Source organism: Nerophis lumbriciformis, linkage group LG11, assembly GCF_033978685.3.
Source record: "Nerophis lumbriciformis linkage group LG11, RoL_Nlum_v2.1, whole genome shotgun sequence".
Lineage (NCBI taxonomy): Eukaryota > Metazoa > Chordata > Actinopteri > Syngnathiformes > Syngnathidae > Nerophis > Nerophis lumbriciformis.
In genome coordinates, this window is record NC_084558.2 from 41,648,328 (window position 1) to 41,648,787 (window position 460).

The 460-nt window shown below is 37.4% G+C and overlaps 1 protein-coding gene across 1 annotated transcript in view; it reads right to left on the reverse strand.

The window, feature by feature from the left end:
- LOC133610373 (testican-2-like) overlaps positions 1–196 on the reverse strand; it is a 62,166-nt gene extending 61,970 nt beyond the window's left edge. The window contains exon 1 of the mRNA XM_061966567.2: positions 1–196. This exon is cut by the window's left edge and continues 484 nt beyond it. The gene's annotated coding sequence lies outside the window, so the exon portion shown is untranslated.
- Positions 197–460: the final 264 nt, after the last annotated feature.

Here is a 460-nt window from a genome sequence, read left to right on the forward strand (position 1 = left end):
CCAGTTTGAATGGCATAATGAGTTTAAACCAGTTATGATCCAGAATGGACATTTTGGCTGCGTTCACACTGCTTTTGTTTGTCAAATCCGATCTTTTCATCACAAAATAAAAGTTGTACGGGATATTTTGCTCTGATGTCTGCTTGAAGAGCGTGTCAAGAGTGGTGGAACTTTCACTTCGAGTTCCTAAAACGTATTATGTCCACCTGTTTTCTGCCGCGTTGTCAACTACCGTATTTTTCTGAGTATAAGTCGCACCGGAGTATCAGTCGCACCATAATAAAGAAGGAAAAAAACATATATAAGTCGCATTTTTGGGGGAAATTTATTGGATAAAACCCAACACCAAGAATAGACATTTGAAAGGCAATTTAAAATAAATAAAGAATAGTGAACAACAGGCTGAATAAGTGTATGTTATATGAGGCATAAATAACCAACTGAGAACGTGCCTGGTATG